Source organism: Triticum urartu, chromosome 4 (genome assembly GCF_003073215.2).
Source record: "Triticum urartu cultivar G1812 chromosome 4, Tu2.1, whole genome shotgun sequence".
NCBI classification, from domain to species: Eukaryota; Viridiplantae; Streptophyta; class Magnoliopsida; order Poales; family Poaceae; genus Triticum; species Triticum urartu.
Window position 1 is genome coordinate 655,385 of NC_053025.1, and position 18,734 is coordinate 674,118.

General features: G+C 48.0%; 1 long non-coding RNA gene and 1 pseudogene across 1 annotated transcript; one reads left to right on the forward strand and one right to left on the reverse strand.

Annotated features, from left to right (window-relative positions):
• Positions 1-216: 216 nt before the first annotated feature.
• LOC125550094 lies at positions 217-1,449 on the reverse strand (annotated as a pseudogene).
• An 11,710-nt stretch (positions 1,450-13,159) lies between these two features.
• Positions 13,160-15,088, forward strand: LOC125553299. The gene is made up of 3 exons (XR_007304021.1): positions 13,160-13,932; positions 14,029-14,500; positions 14,895-15,088. It is a non-coding gene; the product is annotated as an uncharacterized LOC125553299 (long non-coding RNA).
• The last annotated feature ends 3,646 nt before the right edge of the window (positions 15,089-18,734 follow it).

The following is an 18,734-nucleotide window of genomic DNA, read 5'->3' on the forward strand; positions in this document are numbered from 1 at the left end:
TTTAGTTGTGCAAGGTATTTGCGGCAAATGATTGATCTGGGGAACTTGAAGGGGGTAAAGGCATGTGACATCAACTAGTAGATCTTGGTGTTTTTTCAGCAATGTTTTGCAAGAGAGTAGTTATGTTTTACAAGTTGTTGGCCTGTTATTTTTATTTATTGTTCCGGGAATTGTAGTCTAAGCAGTGGCGTAAGCATCGTGGTCATATTTTCATTATTGGTTGCTTCAATCAACTCATTTTATTTTCATTTTTTGAGATTCTTCCATAGTAGAGCTACATATGTACCCGGTACTGAAACTGCATGCATGCATGCTCTGTTGTTCAGTCCATGAACTTAATTTTGAGCAACTGACACTACATGCATCGCATGCATGCTGGCTAGTTTTGATGGGATGGATTTAGAGCCTCAAATGCTGCAGCGCAGAGCTACCGTCGAGGCCCTTGGCCCTGTTGTGCCGGACCAGCTCCGCCATTGGCGAGGATTGGCGCTAGCACTCTCGTGGACGTGGCTGCGTCCTGCCTTCGGCGCTCTGGGACACCACACGGTGCTCCACGCTCTTGAACCTGTCGTTGGAGACGATCTGCAGGAAGTCGCCGATGTTCACCACCAGCGCACCTTCCACCGTCGGTACGTCCACCCACACAGCCGATGACTTATTGTTGTTGTTGCTGGCGTCGCAATCTTCCTCGAGAAGGACCTGGAGACCGCCGAAAGCGTCCTCGAGAAGCACGGCGAGGAAGCAACGGTCGGAGTGGCGCGTGGTGCCCAGTGTCAGGTGCGGCTCTGGGCAGGGCAGGTAGTAGTGGCCGGCGAGCCTCTCCAGGCATGCGGCGTCCTCCTCCAAGTGGTCACTGCGAAGGCCCAGCGCCTCCGACAGCAGCTCAAGCAGGGTGCGTCCCAGCTGCTGCATCATCCTCACATACTTGGGTGCAATGCTCCTTGGGCACCGCACCGCCGGGAGCATCTCCGACATGACCGCCTTGGGCACGCCATGGTTAACCACCTGGAAGAAGCCCACCGTCTCCGCGGCTGCCTTCACTGCTGCAACCAGCTCAGCTCGCTTGGATGCATGGTGTGGTAGTAGTACCACCCGTGGTAGGCGCGAGGTCGATGACCGGGATGGTGAAGTGGTGATCTGTGTGCTCTTGGAGGTGGGGGAGGGGGTGGTGGAAGATGGAGGGGATGGTGGTGACGCCTACATCGACGAGGCCTTTGACACCGGCCTTGGTGTCGTCGAAGGCCTTGAGGGCATGAAGACGATCGGAGGCAGAGGCCATCAATTGTTGTACTACTCCACTAGATGATTATTGCTGCTCCTGTGAATCAACTCCGCAAGGCCGGTGCAAAGCGTGCGAGATCGGAAAGCTCGATCCACTATTAATTTTCTGCATTACCTTACTCTTCTCAACTACTATGAAAGAGACAACCTAACTTGCACTTCTTTATGCAATCAGTGCGGTGGTTGATCCATCATTGTGGCAGGTCATTCTTTCTGCAGTGCAACTAGTGGAGTATAGGATACCAGCTCAGGTTGATCCATCATTGTGGAAGATTGACACCATTCCAGATTATTCACAGATTTACACAAGTCTAGCATCCGTACTAATACTGAGGATGCATATGTACGCACAAATAGTACAGCAGAATGCAGTAGTAAACAAGATATAGACAACCAACTATACGGAGTTCAATCATACATGGACGACTGGGTTTCCAGTTGGAAAGCAGCTGAATCCCATCCATTGTGAGTTCATCATTCCGTAACGTTCTAAACCATAGGGAATAGACTTTAAAAAAATGGGGTTATGCTCGGCCTCCGCATCACCATGATGCACACGGCCGCACCATAGGGTATAGATGAACACAATGTTCACCACTCCACGTTATTACAAACCATAGAGAAGAAACAGAATCCGGTGCAGATCGATGCACATTATTACAATCCAAAGGAAACAAATGCATTTTGTTCACCACATGCAACCGTGAAGTTTTCACTCGAGCTAACAAACCACCTGCCCGTGTCTGCGGTCATCCTTGCCTCTTAGCCCTTGGCTGCCCCTCCACTGCTGAGGGACCACCACTGCTCCACTACTCCTGAACAGTGCTCTCACCACAGCATACTCTGTTTAAGCCAACTTAATGCAATGAAATCACTAATACAAATTTAAATGTGTCCACCTTAGTTACATGTAAGTGAAACTACCGAGGGTACTCTGCAGATAAGTTGAACTCATGTTCCACACTGTATTGTCTGGTCGACCCCTTGGTGTTTATTTCACCTTTTGTAGATGGATTTACATTATCTGAACTTTGCTTCGTAAACTCATGTGCGCCTTTGAGTGTCAACTCCACTTGTCTCATGGTAGGACGATCATCTCCTCTTAATTTGACGCATGCAACTGCGATAGTAGCCACTTCTTCGACTTTTTTGCCTCCTTCTTCAATAACTTGTGGATCTAATATTTCCAATAATTGTCCTTTTTCAAACAAGGTAAAAAAATGTGCAACAAGGCTCTCATCATTTGAGGACAAATACAAAAATGGTTTCTTCCTGGTTAGTAGTTCCACAAGGACGACCCTAAAACTGTAAACATCACTTTTCTCAGTTAGCCGTCCTGTGTAAAAATACATAGGATCCCAATATCCTCTTGTACCTTGGGCCATTGTCATAACCCCAGATATATCCATCGGAATGTACCGTGAAGCTCCAAAATCAGCTACCTTTGCTGTCAAGGTATCATCCAAAAGTATGTTAGCAGACTTGACATCTCTATGAACAATAGGTATTGATGCATCTGAGTGAAGATATGCGAGAGATTTTGCTGCCTCAGTGGCAATCCTCAACCTATCATTCCAGGACAATGATTTCGGTCCGATATGAAGATGCTCGTAAAGGCGGCATTGGGACTTCAGTTTCAAGGCAACAACTATAGAGTTTTGCTACATTTCTATGGTTGATTTGTGATAGGATAGCTACCTCATTGTGCGGTGCATGAGCGGGGAGGAGTGCAGGCGGCGTCGGGATGGTGGAGCTCCTAAGTGTTGCAGCCTGCAGCCTACGTCGGGATGGCTGAGATCATGGGCCGACGACCAGCAGATTGCTCTGCTCATTATTGGTAGCGTCAGGATGGCAGAGATTAGAGACGGACGCTTGCAGCGTCATCGGCGTCGGTTAGTCTAATTAATTAGTCCAAACATAGAATTACTAATAGGAAATTATCAACATGTCCTTATGCCAAAATCTGACAGACTTATGCTGACCATCGGATTAACTTAATACCACTCGTTACATTGAGTAGTATGATGTACCGTAAAAATTCCCTTGTTCTACGTGGGAGGCTTCAAAAATAACTGTCACAGAAATGAGTGTACCTTGCTCATTTCAGCGACAGTTAAATGCGTCTATCTATGCATCAAGGTACACTCACTTCAGCGACAGTTAAATGAATGTATCTCCGCATCTAGATACACTCATTTCAGTGTCAGTTAATTGCGGGTGGAGCTAGTAATACAAAGGCTCGATACAAGCCTTTGGTCATCAAAAAGTTTTCCGATGTTTCGTTCGCTAAGTTACACAGTAGTTCCGTCGAGAGCTCCGAAGTAAATCGATCGAAACTATCTACGAGCTAGCTCCACATGTAGCTCATGCGTGGGACTACGAACGATCGCCTGCTGCCACAAATCAATCAAGCTGCATGTGTGCTACTCCCTACCTTCCCTAGGCTAGCTTGCACTTGTATGTGTATAGCTCCTGGGGTGAGTCTATCTGGCAGTATAGAACCAAACACTCATGTGTGCTACTCATCAATTGCTCTGTTATGTGAAACCTGAAACTAAACTGAACAACAAATAATCCAGAAAAATTCAAAGCAACACCATCCTAAGCTTCATCTGATTCTATCGGGAAAAAATGGAACATAAACCCAGCTAACCATCGAATTAATTTCATTCAATGATGTACAGTTATAAAATAGGCTTCCCGATGAGAGTGCAAAGCGTGCGAGATCGGCAAGCTCGATCCACTATTAATTTTCTCCATTACCTTACTCTTCCCAACTGCTATGAAATAGACAACCTAACTTGCACTTCTTTATGCAATCAGTGCGGTGGTTGATCCATCATTGTGGCAGGTTATTCTTTCTGCAGTGCAACTAGTGGAGTTTAGGATATCATCTCAGGTTGATCCATCATTGTGGCAGACTGACACCGTTCCAGATTATTCAGAGATTTACACAAGTCTAGCATCCGTACTAATACTGAGGATTTCGTACTAATACTGAGGATGCATATGTAGGCACAAATAGTACAACAGAATGCAGCAGTAAACAAGATATAGACAACCAACTATACGGAGCACAATCATACGTGGACGACTTGGTTTCCAGTTGTAAAAGCAGTTGAACCCATCCATTGTGTGTTCATCATTCCGTAATGTTACAAACCGTAGGGAATAAACTTTAAAAATAATACGGGGTTATGCTCGGCCTTTGCATCACCATGATGCACACGGCCATACCATAGGGAATAGATGAACACAATGTTCACCACTCCACGTTATTACAAACCATAGAGAAGAAACAAAATCCAGTGTTGATCGATGCAGATTATTACAATCCGAAGGAAACAAATACATTTTGTTCGCCACATGCAGCCGTGAAGTTTTCACTCGAGCTAACAAACCACCTGCTCGTGCTTGCAGTCATCTTTTTTTTTTCCGGTCATCCTTGCCTCTTAGGGCATCTCCAGCCGCGCCCCCAACAGGCCCTCCCCAGACGATTTTGCCGCGCCGGCGTCAAAAAAACGGCCCAGTCGCGCCCCCAAAAGCCCGTTTTTCGCCGGCTCGGGCCAAAACTGGTGCCGGCGGACCCAGGCCGAACCCGGCGCCCTGGGGGGCGTTCGGGGAGCCGGCACAAGCGAAAAAGGCGCGTGGGCCCGCCCTGGCGGCGACCCGAGGGCCTTTTCCCGCCGCTTCTTGACGCTTTTCCCTCGCATCTCCTCCGCTCGCTCGCCTTCCTCCCACCATTCCCTCCCTTTCTCCCGCCAAACCCCCTCCAGCTCGCCTTCCAGTCGCCGTCATGCCGCCGAAGAAGTACGCCATGCCGCGCGCGGCGGCAACCACGACTGGCACCGTGGCCCAGCCGAAGCAGAGTAAGCCGAGGGCGCCGCCGTCGAAGCCACCGGGCATGTCGAACACCGAGTGGAGGGTGGAAGTTCAGCGACGCGACGCAGTCACCACCGACCGGCGGAACAGGTCCATTGCCAAGAAGGCCCGCGACAACGTGGCGCGTGCGGCGGCGTCTTCCTCATCGGTCGACCACGCGGGGATGATGAATCCACCCGTCGTCAGCCACGCCCAGTACGCGCCCTGGGGACAGCAAGGCGTCGGATCTCCATGGGGATCGTTGTCGCCCGGCTACGCCGACGGCGACGCGCACGGGGGGTTCAACCCAAACGTGACCTTCCCCCATGGCCATCCCGCGACGCGCACACCCTCGCCCGCCTTCGTCGGCGTGCAGTACCCTCCATACAACTACTCGCCGCCCGCCGCCTACGCGTCCCCACCGACGCCCCACCTCCGCCGTGGGCCGCTGCCCTTCTCGCATCTCGGCGACACGGACGACACAGGAGCCGACATGGACGACATCATCGTGACAGGATCGACCGCGGCCACCGCGTCTCCCGGGTTCGCCACCCAGGACGAGGTAGTGGATCTCAGCGGCGACATGGAGGCCGAGCTCGGCTACGTCTACGGCAAGGACGCGCACGAAGCGCAGGAACCCGAGGTGGAGGACGAGGACGAGGACGAGGAGGAGCCAGCTCCTGATCCGACGAAGGGGCGCCAGAAGAAGAAGCGGGCGGCTAGGACAGGCAAAGCGCGCATCAAGTGGACATCCAAGGAGGAGGAATGCCTCGCCGAAGCATGGAAAGTCGTCTGCCTCGACCCGACCATCGGCACGAACCAGAGCTTCGAGATGTACTGGGACCGCATCAAGGCCGAGTTCGCCGTACTTCAAAGGCGTCTACATGCAGCGCGGCTCCAAGGTGATGGCGAACCATTGGGGGCGTATCCAGTTGGCGTGCAACAAATGGCATGGAATCGTCGAGGAGGTCGCGGCTCGCCCGAAGAGCGGCGCCAGCGTTGAGGATCAGGTACGCACGCCGTTCGCCCGCATCTCTTCGTCGTCAACGCCCGTCACCCGCCAACTGTTTGTTTCTCCGCGCAGCTGCTGCGTATGTTCACCATGTATCGGCGCGACAACCAAGACGCCGACTTCAACCACCTCCACGTCTACAAACGCATTGACAAGTGCGAGAAGTGGGCGGAAGTCCGACGTACCCTCGACAAGGCCAAGGAGACATACAAGCCGGACGCGACGACTCCGGACGCGTCAGAGGGGCGGCCGGACGGCCACAAATTGGCAAAGAAGGGAAAAAACGCCGACGCGGCAACCGCGCGAGTGCAGAAGTCCATCGAGCATTGCCTCGCCGACGCCCAGGCCCGGGCCGTCCTACGTGAAAAGAAGACCAAGGCGCGGTGGTCGTCGCTGATGAAGAACAGCGCCATCAAGCTTGACCTGCTCCGGACGAACGTCGCCGCGAAGAAGAGGAACACCGACATGGCTTTTCTGATGGGCGGGGCGGACATGCTCCAGAGCAACGACGAGCAGCTCAGGCGTGGTACATGGCGGAGCGCGGCCTCATCCTGAACCAGATACAGACGGCAACGCCGACGACGCCGACGACGCAAGCTCCCGCGCCCACGACCACACGGACGCCAAGCCCGAACGACGCCTCTACATCGCCGCCCAGCAGTGCCGAAGCCGCGCCGATACAGCCCAGCACCGAAGCAGCTCCGGCACCGCCGAGCCCGCGCACGCCGACTCCGCCAACGCCTGTAGCCGACCCCGCCGAGTGAACCATTGCGCACGCGAACTTGCGGCGTGCGACGCTCTGTTTTTTGTAACGCCAGACTATGTTCGATCGCCGGATTTGTGACGTCTTTTGAGAGCGGGAACGATCAAGTTTAAATTTTCCGCATCCTGGGGCCGGCGCTTGGGGGCGTGATTGGGAGCTAGGTCGCCCCCAGGGGCCGAACTAGCGCCGGCACGCCCCCAGGCCGCTCTATTTAGGCGCCCTGGGGGGCCAAACGGCTGGAGATGCCCTTAGGCCATGGCTGCCCGTCCACCGGATCCTTCGCTGTCCCCCTCTGCCGAGGGACCACAGCATACTCTGTCTAAGTCAACTTAATGCAATGAAATCACTAATACAAATTTAAATGTGTCCATCTTAGTTACATGTAAGTGAAACTACCGAGGGTACTCTGCAGATAAGTTGAACTCATGTTCCATACTGTATTGTCTGGTCGACCCCTTGGTGTTTCTTTCGCCTTTTGTAGATGGATTTACATTATCTGAACTTTGCTCCGTAGACTCATGTGCGCCTTTGAGTGTCAACTCCACTTGTCTCATGGTAGGACGATCATCTCCTCTTAATTTGACGCATGCAACTGCGATAGTAGCCACTTCTTCGACTTTTTTGCCTCCTTCCATAACTTGTGGATCTAATATCTCCAATAATTTTCCTTTTTCAAACAAGGTAACAAAATGTGCAACAAGGCTCTCATCATTTGAGGACAAATACAAAAATGGTTTCTTCCTGGTTAGTAGTTCCAGAAGGACAACCCCAAAACTATAAACATCACTTTTCTCAGTTAGCCGTCCTGTGTAAAAATACATAGGATCCCAATATCCTCTCGTACCTTGGGCCATTGTCATAACCCCAGATATATCCATCGGAATGTACCGTGAAGCTCCAAAATCAGCTACCTTTGCTTTCAGGGTATCATCCAAAAGTATGTTAGCAGACTTGACATCTCTATGAACAATATGTATTGATGCATCTGAGTGAAGATATGCGAGAGATTTTGCTGCCTCAGTGGCAATCCTCAACCTATCTTTCCAAGACAATGATTTCGGTCCTTCGATATGAAGATGCTCGTAAAGGGTCCCATTAGATATGAACTCATAGACCAATATCAGGACTTCAGTTTCAAGGCAACAGCCATAGAGTTTTACTACATTTCTATGGTCGATTTGTGATAGGATAGCTACCTCATTGATAAACCCATCGATCTCCTTCTGTACCACCTTCTTGGGTTTCTTGATGGCCACAATATTTTTCTTATATTTCTTCGGGTTTTCTTTTATTTCTTATATTTCTTTTATCTTTTTTCAGATCTTGGGTATTCTTCGGGTTTTCCATTTTTTTATGCACACTTCTTTTTTATATAAGTTTTGTAATAAACGGTATATGTTTTTTCAATACTGTCGACATATTTTTAATTTATACTGCACTTTTTATTATGTCACATTTTTTGAAAATACACACCAAAAATTATTTTATAAATACACACTGAAGACTATTGTATAATATATGAACAATTTTGTTATATATACATTGAACATTTTCTAATAAAGTTTTAGGATCAATCTCAAAAGACAAACAAGTAGTTACAATTTAACGTGGCAATTTTAATCTGCTTGCTCCTCAAAAGACAACAGCACGTCAATACTAAAGAAACACAAGACGAAGCAACTAAATCAGACAAAAACCAAACTAACAAGTCGCGTACTCGCGCCAGTAACATTTGTAGCAAGTCTGTAAGGATTACCCTACACCAAATAGCGCACTTGTGACAATGACAGAGAGGCAGTTAGCAGGCTAAGTGGCTAACACAAACAACTACGGGGGGATCTGATGGTGCAGAGCTTAGCACGAAAGAAAAGGGTTTTCGTCTTTACGAAGTAACCTTGACGGCCGCCGGTGAGCTTCACGTGGACGCCCTTGTCGACGAACTTGGTCAGGTCAAGCGCGGTCTCCTTGCGCTGGCAGGGGCGGCTGGGCACGCCGACGCCGGCGCTGCTTCGCGGTGGTGCCGTACTGCCGAAGGTGTTGCAGTCGGCAGCCCGGCAGGGACTGACGGGAGGGGCCGGCGAGGCGGCGAAAATGACTGGGCGAGGCACTGAGGCAGGTGCTGGCGGCGGATCGAACGCGTAGAGCAGAGGGGATCAGGGCAATCAGCTGGCGTCGTGAGGCACGGGACGAGCAGTCTAGGCAGTAGGCTGTTCCTGGGCTTTTTTTCTCGGGCCATCCTCCTAGTAAATAACCCAGCCTATAGCTCCACCCCGCGCGCCCTGTTGCACCGGCCCTGTGTTTTTTGTTCGTTTTTACTTTTCCTTTATATTTTCTGTTTTTGTTTTATTCTATGTTAAAATAATTTGCAATTGCAAAAAGATTCTAAATTTTCAAAAAAAGTTCTTGAATTAAAAAACTGTTCATGATTTCAAAAGAATAAACAGTTTTCAATTTAATTAAACATTTTTATTTTGAAGAACAAATTTTTATGAGCATTTTTAATAATGATGAATAATTTTTGTATTTGATGAACACGTTTGAGTTCGAGGAACTTTTTTTGAACTTGATGAACAAAATTTGTTCAATATTTCCTTTTTGAAAAAATGGATGAACAAATTTAAATTCAATGAACAATTTTTGAAAACTATGAACAAAATTCGTATTTTATGAACATATTTTTAGTTCAATGGCCAAATTTAGAATTTTGAAGAACATTTTTGAAATAGGTGAACAAAAAATTGAATTCAATGAAGATTTCTTGAATCGTTAAACTTTGTTTTACGTGGAAAATGGGCCGGCCAATACGACAGCCCAACGCATGAGGGGGGGGGTGCATGCCAGGTCGCTTGCGGGCGACCTGTGCGCCATATGGGATCCCCCGATCGAGAGGCAGAGGAGCACACCTAGCGATTGGGCGAGATCGCAATGGAGGGCGGCAGACGCGTGGTCGAACTGGAAAGAAGGTGAAGAGAAGTAGGGCTATCTTTGCTGATGGGCTAATGTAGAGCGCTACTATATTCAACCTAGTATTCAGAGCCCAGGCGACAGAGTTCCGGGTCAACAGAGTTTTGACCATTTTCCAGATTATTTGCAGAACTGAAAGTGAAATTCCAATGTTACGAGAGAGTTACCTGTTCAAACTTGGCAGATTGGAATTTCTGAGTTCAAACATTGAATCTACAAACAAGGATATCAGAAAGTGTATTCTCTATCAGGACCTTCTGATGAGTGCACAACTTCAATTCAGACATGGTTTATGTAGACAAACTAGACGTACATGCCCTCTTTCTCAAAAAACGGATCTCTGATTGGATTATATTGGGTCGGCATCGTCCTCGCACTAGAAGCCCCGATGAGTTGGTACCTTGGGAGCTCCGGTTACAATTAACTTGGGTTTTCTAGTTGTAAAATACCGAATATATGTAGTGTCATTTGATTTTATTCCCCCGGTATGTGTGGAAACGACAAGACCTCCGATGGAGATGATCTATATATGTTCTTGGTATTGGAATTTCCATGCAAGGTTCTAGTATGCCCTGACAGCTACTCTTTCTCCCATGTGATTCTAGTATCAATCTTTCCCTGTGAGATTCTAGTTCGGCGTGGTCGTCAGATCTTCCTTGGATTGGATTATATTGGATCGAGTTTGCACAGTAAGCCCCGGTGAGTTGGTAGCCTGGGATCGCCTGTTACAGTCAGCTAGGGTTTGCTAGTTGGAAAATGCCGAATATATGTGGTGGCATTTGATTTTTGGTTGTATGATTAACATGATGATTCCCTATATATGTGTATAAACTACTTGTTGATCTGGGACAGAGCCGATGATGAGGAGATAGATGAGTTATGGCTCTATCCCCCCCCCCCCCCCCCCCAATACATGTGGAAACCACAAGACCTTCGATGGAGATGATTTATATATGTTCTTGGTGTAGGTATTTCCATGCGTAGTTGGGTCTTCTTCGGATTCGTTTCTATTGGATCTGCGGACCGACCGGTAAGAAGAAAGCGGTCGATCCATTGGGGGATTATTGCATGTGTGTGCGCGCGCGTTTTCCATCACGTCCTTCGTGTTCTTTGCCATCTCCTGTCCTACCACCCCATCACAAGATCGTGAGATCGGGACCGACATAGATCGACCGTCTCATCACCCCACGTCTACTCATGTTCAAGGCAAGAGTAAAGCGAGGGTGACATACGTACCAATGAGTGCAGCACACACCATCTCCATTACCCTCGCCGTCTCGGCTGTTGTTCATGTGTCGACTACATACTCTCCCCACCAGCACACCATCATGTACGATTCGCAACGACGCGAACATCTATCTCGGCCAGTCAGCGAAAAAAATTACAAACAAATTTTAGTAATATTATTTTCAGCAGCAGATATATTCCATATTGATTTGATTTTTTTTCAATTTATTTCATTATTCTAAATGTTTCCTTAAAACACTGCTTTCCAAACAAATAATTAAGCGTGTACTCTGCTTTAGGGAAGTAATTTTTAACCTTCCCGCTAAAGCCTTCAGTCTCCCTCCATTTTTTTTAATTTCCCACCAAATAATTTGGTCGTCTCTACCGCCACAAATTCTTAACCTCCCCGTTAAACACCCCTCACAGATTTTCCCGATTATTTCTCTTCACCAAATCGTAGATTGGATCTGAGCTCTCTCGTCCTGGTTCCTCCGTCCTCACGGCGTCATGACGGCGTCGACACTGCAGACCACACCGGAGTCCATCAGACATACACTGCCTCAGGTTATTCCTTTTTCTCAAATCTCCTCCGTGCAGCGCAACGCCTAGAGTCGGGCGAAGGCTGCGTCCTCGGCGGCACTAGGAGAGGCCGGGGATGAAGCTGGCGAGGCCCTCGTGGTTGGTGAGCATGGCCCAGACGACGTCGAGCGGAGCGCCGACCCGCACCCGCGCGCGCACCAGCCGCCGGTTCTTCTTCGGTTCTTCCCCGACAGTTTCCGCACCTCCATATCGAACGCGTACTGCTCGTCCTGGCCCTCTTCCACCTCCCTGCCCCCTGCGGTCATTAGATCCTTCCCTTCGTAGGTGTCCAGTGTCCTCGCCGGCGACATTGGGGGCGCTCTCGGAGGAGGACGAGGAGGAGGCCGGGAGGGGGTTCCATTGGGAAGGGGCGGGGCGAGACCGCGAGAGACGAAGCGGATGCGCGCGGGGCTGCAGAAATTGGTGGTGGTGGCGACGGTCAGGAGGAGGCGGAGGCGGAGGCGGTGGGGGTGGGGGCGGTCATGGGGAGACGAGGAGGAGGGGCAGCAGGAGGCGGTGGGTGGTATGGCCATAGCAGCGCCCCCTTTCCATCGTAGAACAACCACGCGGACGGCCGCCGTGCAACACTCCTCACCCTCGCCTCTGGCATAGCCGCCGGGATGCAATTGCCTGCCTGGCCTTCCTACTACAACAACCCCCAGGATGCAACCGCCGTGCAGCACTCCTCACTGTCAATGCTGTCCACGGCGACCATAGCCACTCCCTCACGCATTGAAGAGGATGTTCCTCCGTCGCTTCCCTTGCCATCGAAGTTATCGTTTCGTCGCCATCCACTTCCGCATGGTCTGCATCCTCACAGCTCCCTTTCCTCTCCTGCAAGAACCTAAGATCTGAAGATGTCACTGCAACTACAAGTGAAAGGATCCAAGATCCTCACCAACATACTTGCTTGATGCTTTACAATTACTGCTACGCTTGTAGATATATAGATATACTTAGCTTGAAGTTGAATTTCTACTAGTGTTGTTGGCTTGTTGCTGTACTCTTCCATGGGTATTGTCCAATAGTAATATTCCATGGGTAATGTTCAATAGCATTTATGGAACAGGAAAGAATGCTATTTATAAAATTAACTGAAGATGTCTTGCTTGTGCTGCACATACACTGGTAGTTTGTTTCTTTCTGTAACTGAAACGTTGAGTTTACTGAATCTTGTGTCTTTCTGTAACTGAAACGTTGCGTTTACTGAATCTTGTTTCTTTCTGTACACTGGCTAGTGATCCTCGGCTGTACATATACTGCAGTAGTTTGTGTCTTTCTATGACTGAGAGAAGTAGACAAACACCATCGGCTGCACTAAATAGTGTTATTTCGTACGAGTGTATTGATGTTTCCCTGTCAAGTTGGCCTATGTGGGTGTATGCCATGGCCAGGGAGTGGTGTCAACTGACACAAGTCATATCTTGCAATTTCTTCATAAATTTGTGTTAATTACTGTCCATATACGTATGCTGACCCCTTTGCAATGAAGGCTGACACTATAGTAGTTTTTGTCTAGCTTCGTCCCTGGCCATGGCGGCTGCGACCACGACCACAACTCCTGTATTTTTGTATTTTGGAGTGTCCCACGTTTTGTGTAAATAGTCCCAAGTTTTCTTTTTGACTATGTAAAATATTACCAAGTTAATATCAGAACCACTATCCTATACTGAACCATACTGCCACATTCAGCGTATTTGACATTGGTAGTTTGCTTACCACATTCAGGCTACATTTGATTTCATTTAATCTCTAAAGCCTAGCTTATTTTTGCTTACAACAGCTTCAGTATAGACTTGAATAGATATTTTTCCGGTCACTTTTTTATGCCTGCTTTAAGTACCGCATTTCTTCTGAAATTGACTGAAATTATGATATTACTTACAGAAGGGCACGGTGATGAATTCAACGCAAGATCCTGCTAATAGCAGATTGAGTACATTACACGGCAACTTGATAATAATATTATTGTTCACTTCAATAGCTAGGGACGCGTCAGGTAATGTGCACGCTTCAGAGGAAAGAGATGATGCACATTACTCCTTTCTGCAAGGTACACAACATCCTTAATTCTTAATGACTTATCTGAATGGTGCATATTGATAATGCTAAGTCCCTTAATTGTTTTTGTATTCAGTAAAGAAAGGATTTGTTCCCATAACAAGGATGGAAAGTATTTGCCAAAAAAAAACAAGGATGGAAAGTATAACAGCTTACAAAAACCAACGTGGACAACACAGATCTGGTTAAAAAATTATGACATTTAAGCTATCTCTAACATTTGCTATTATGCATAAAATCCTTGATTGCTTAATCATCAAAACGGTTAATCCTTATACAGGAACTCGAGTAAATCATACTCACAAATAAGTTTTTGAGAAGGTACGAGTCTAACTAAATATGCATGTCGATGCTAACTGTACTTCCATGTGTCAAGCATCTCATTGTTATACTATTTGCAGAGACTTGGAAACCAGAGAAGAGGAGCGAAGATCAAGACTAGAATTTGAAAAAAAAAACATGATGGCAAAGTTTACAGAATTGAGCCAACAGATGGGAACCCAACAGGTGATTACATTCATATGCTTGCGACCTTGTAAGATTTATGTTGCTTAATTGCATTGCTAAAAGTGCACTTCTATTTTCACGTGCTAACGAAGAGGATTAACAAAGAAAATAGTATCCAAACTTGCAAAAATACTCTTCTACATCGATCTACTCCTAATAAGACTCCAGTTGCAAGGCCAACTGTTATTTCTTCAAATGCTCTCATACAAGTTGCAACGAGGAATTCTCGAATGTTTAAAGCAATGGTAAGTCACAGCCTTGCTTTCTCTTCATGTTCACCTGCATTTTATACGTCATTGGCCTTCATAATTAGCTAGTTGCTGCTTCTTTTTCACCATGTGTTGTTGCTGCATCAAGGCGCAACTTCAAAAAATGAATATGTGCTAGCTAGGGACATGAACTTAACTGAAACTATACATCAAATCGCAACTTAAGTCACATCAGAAGCTTTTAGTACTCATGCTTTAGACATTTACACTTGTAAAATTGTTCTGATCGCTCAGTCATATGCTTGCTGAGATAGTGTTACTTCAGTTAGTCTGACGACATTTTTTTTTAACAATGGGGTTGGAATAATTGTACGGCATAAGTTATTTGGACTCAGTAACTAGAACTATTTTTTTGTTTTCTTGATTGCAGGATCCAAAGAACTAGCTGGACTGGACTCTAGATCATGGACAGTTTAGTTTGGCACTTAATTAGGATGGCTAAATTACATCTGAGTTTCATTTGATGGATATTTGCTATGAGAATTATGAATTTATGAATGTACATATTATATGTATGGTTTGGAATATTGTAATTGAATGCCTGTATTTTTTTTTACGGTTGCAATGGGCTATTACCACAACCAACTTTTGGTTGAAATAGAGTATCGCCACGAAAAGTTGGCATTGTTACAGTAGCTTCTCGCTACAAGCATTTTGACCGTTGTGATAACTATTTGGTGCTACCAAACTAAGTTTTGTTGAAATAGAGTATCGTCACAAAAAGTTTAAATTGTCGCAATAGTTTTTTGCCACGAATAGTTTACTCGTTGTGATACCTATTTATCACATCAAAACGATTGTGTTGCAATTTCCTGTTTCGACGACTGAAATATTTGTTGCCATAAGTTAGCGCCACAAGTGTAGCGGTTTGTGGCAAAATGCCTGCTACGACGAAAACAAGGATTGTTGCCATAGATTGTTGCCACAATTGACTATTGCCACGGAAGAGTATGCGCTACGAAACAAGCGTCGTTGGCATAGATTGTTGCCACAAATGTCTATCGGCACGAGCTATTAGTCGCCACGATCAGTTACATGTTGCGTTAAAGCTATCTCCACAAACCAAATTGTGGCATCAGGTGAGTGTTGCCGCGGAAAACCATGTGGCGACTTTCCCACATGGTTGTTGCAATAGCGCACTTTATTGCCACATTTTCTTTTTTGTGGCAACAACCTATTACCATGTGTCCAGTCGCAACGGCTGCCAACGAAAGTCGTTTTGTGGCAATAGGTACTTATCACCACAAATCGCTATGTATTGCGACGAACGATTTTGTTTCAATAGACCCGGATCCTTGTAGTGCCATGGCCTCTCGCTCCCATTCGGGTGGACCAACGGCATTCCGGCAAAACCGATCTACTGCCATGACACTGTCCCGGCCACTCCGACCAACTCCCCTCTAGGCTAAGTCATGGGTGGCCACGTGCCTACCAAAGGCACCAACGGCCACCGTTGTGGCAAAACGGCCACCACCGTGGCAAAACGGTCCAAAACGGGGATGATCCGGATTTAGCAACAACGGGCACACAAGGTTATGTCTGCTTACCGGGCCAGGGTACCGCACACCCATAGCCTTCCCTCATTGGAGGCACCGGCGAGAGGCACGACAATAGACCCAGTTAGGACCTTCCAATAAAGGCAAGCGTGGTTGCACTGGTCAGCTCGATATGGTGGCACCATGACTCAGCCAACAGTTGTTCAAGTTCAATTTAATCCGGTTAAACTTGAATGCAAATATGCTGAGCCATGATAAAATAACATGATGCAAATTACAATGCATGAACATGATATCAACATAAGCATGGAGGTACAACATAACTATTAACCATATCAACAATGAATGATATCCAACTAAGCATGACATACTGACTAGCATGAACATCACAAGTACATACTTCTCAGAAACATAGCATGACCACTACCATCAACAATAAAATATCATGCAAGAACATATCAACAATGCCATCATGCAAGCATTTAACCAACTGGATGCAATGGAACATGCATAACAACGGTACTCGGGACAGACGACAGTCATGCACCGAACACCATCACCAACATCAACATGTACTACTAGCAAGCATAAGCATATGAAAGGAATACTAGCAACTAGCAGGGCATGATAACCAGGTGCATAACAACATAGCAAGAAAGTAAGCACTAACCCAGAAACATTACCGAAACAATGATAAATATATTTTAAACAAGCAAACATTTAATAAATATTCAAGTTGAAAACCATGGCTACTACATGACTATCATGCAAGTGCGTATTGTGGCTTGCCTGGGGATGAAGAAGGCACTGGGGGAAAGTGCGGTGAAGGCGCGGAAAGATTCGCCGGAAACAGTCCTCTCCCGGACGGGTTGTTTACGTGCAAGGGAAAAATGGTTATTTCAGAATGTTAGCACAGGGTGAAAGTGTGACCAACAGAACGGGCTTGACGAGATGAAGAAATGGGCTTTGGATTCACCTTAAACGGAGTTACGAGCAAAAAGTTATAGCCTGACAAAGTCCAAGGACCAATCTGTAAAAAGATTTCTACAAACAGGCCCCTGAGCTGAAAAACAGAAAGCACATTTAGTTGAATACGCCTTCTCAGTAGAGAAAATGTATTTCTAGCCGTAGTTAAGCGGAAATACGCTTTCCCAGAAGGAAAACGGACTTATAACCAAACTAAGACCAAAATACGCTTTCCCTTACTGAAAATGCATTTCACTAAATGTGTTTCCACTTATCCAGCTAGGCAAGCGCGGGGCCGACTCGTATGACGCTGACGTGCGAGGCCCATGTGGGTGGGGCCCGTCACTTATCCACGCTGGACCGAGCGGGGGTCAACGCCGTGTGGCTTACATGTGGGGCCCATGGCTGACTCCTCCCCTCCCTCCTACTTCCTTCTTCTTCCCCGCGACGGGCAGAGGCAGAAGCGAGGCCGCGCGGCGCCGGCGCTGGCCCCGCCGTTCCCGGCCACCTCCGGCAGAGCTGCGGGCACCGGCGAGTGTGGGAAGAGGAGCTGCTCCCGCCTGGAGCAGAAGCAGGCGCCAGGGAGGGGTGTGGCCGCAGCACCGCGTGATGGCAGAAGCTACAGGCGGTCGTGGTCGAGCGAGGGGGCGGCAGCAACAAGGGATCCGGCGAGGGAGAGAGGGCATGAGGAGGATCTAAGGGGTCCGAGGGCTCTCTGGTGTAGGTGGAAGGCAGAGAGGAGCAGCGGCTTGCATGAATTTGAGATGGCCGAGGCGGTGGCTATGGCGGGGGTCGGAGAGCAGGAGAGCTCCTCGATTTCAACAGAGAGGCGAGGAGAGGTCCAGGGAGAGAGGCAAGGCTGCTGGAGTGCTCAGGCGCTGCGGGGAGGGGCTTATATAGCCGGGAAAGGGCATGGCCGAGCTGGCAGTGTCGCGGACGCGTGGACGGTGCCGCGGACGAGTGTGCTCGCGCATCAGCTCGGGGAAGGCGACGGGGAAGGTGCGGACGAGCTACAGAGGTGCACAGGGACGAGAAGAGCTCGGGAACAAGAGGCGGAAGAGGCCGTGGCGCAAACAGAGCCGGTCGGCTACAGCTCGCCCGTGGGCGCGCTGTGACGAGCGCTCACGGAGGGCTTACTGAGGGGGACATGACTCCAGGAGGACGGCGACGACGCGGGGAACACGCTAGTCAGACTTGTGCTCACTGAGACACCGAGCAGAGGAGGGTCGGGGCCCGAGCAAGAAGATGCTCTGGACGCGCGCACTGCACGCCAAAGCGGTGGTCACCGCGTGCACTGGTGCACACAGTGCCACAATCTATGCCAAACGATGTCTGGGGGTTAGTCCTTCCTGGGGCGGTTTCAACTGCGGTGGTATCTCGGTTAAAGACTCTGTGGTTAAATGGTAGTCAGCGTCTGAAGTTTACTGCAGTAAACTTGGACGTGCGCTGGTGATCAACAGGAACTTGGTTGGAGTCAAAGAGTTTATCTGGGGTGATTAGATTAGGAAGGACCACAGTCCTGGGGATTTTGAGGAGAAGATTACCAAGGTTTAATATAGTTGCTTTGCAACTGACCAAAATGGTCCAGAAACTTGTTCAACAGGATGCACTCACATGGAGTGTCAACTTGAGCTCAAATTGGGCAAGGCAGCATCATTTAGTCCTATGAAGATGCTCAAAAAGTCTCATACCAATTGGCCAAGCCAAAATGGTACTTGCTTCACAAACATCTCCTTTGGACAGAAACT